The sequence below is a fragment of the Apium graveolens genome, chromosome 2, assembly GCF_009905375.1.
Source record: "Apium graveolens cultivar Ventura chromosome 2, ASM990537v1, whole genome shotgun sequence".
NCBI lineage: Eukaryota > Viridiplantae > Streptophyta > Magnoliopsida > Apiales > Apiaceae > Apium > Apium graveolens.
In genome coordinates, this window is record NC_133648.1 from 73427801 (window position 1) to 73428629 (window position 829).

Genomic DNA, 829 nt, shown 5'->3' on the forward strand with positions numbered 1-829 from the left:
ATATAATGAAGTCTAGTGGATCATGGCCCTGAAATTTGGTGACATATTCCCAGTGTTTCAAAGTTGATCTATAATCCCTTGATAAAAATGCTTACTATTTAAGAGATTTTATTATAAATCAGCATCAGTTTTTGAAATGATTAAAATGTGGATTTTCAGTCCCAAAGGGGGATAAATGTTTTCTTTGAATGGTGGATCTGGACTGAGACGCGAGTCCCTTCCACACTTATGTTGTAGGCTTAAAAGTTTCCTAGGGATCCCATTAATGTTTTAGAACCCAGCGAGGTTCAGGATTACTTCGCGGCTGATCACCGGCTGTAATCCGTAGCGTCATAAAATAATTTTGACTAAGTTATGATTTTGAAAATGTTTTGATTCAAGCAAATGATGCCATCACCCAAAATTTCATCTCTTGTTATTATTAGTTATATCTTCGCATTGTCATTCTTTAATTTATATCTCGATTTATGTTTCGTATGGTACTGTTTAGCACTTGTTGAGCATTTGGCTCACTCGTTGCTTTACCCTGATATTATAGCTAACAGCTATGGTTAGATTCAAGCAGACAGCACGTAAGACCTGTGACGCCGATGCGTATGTCCGAGCTCAGGTAGAATAAGAGATAGTTTTGTGTGAGGACTCGATATATAAAAAAATCAGTTGTAATAGATGGTAGTGTTGGGCTGTTCCAAACCCTAAACTGTAAGATCTTGGATTCGGTTATGTCTACTTTCTTTTAAATATTGTAATAATTATTTATTTTGTTTGTTAAGTTGGGGGTGTGACAAATTTATTATTATAATAATAATAATAATAAGGAATGGGTTTA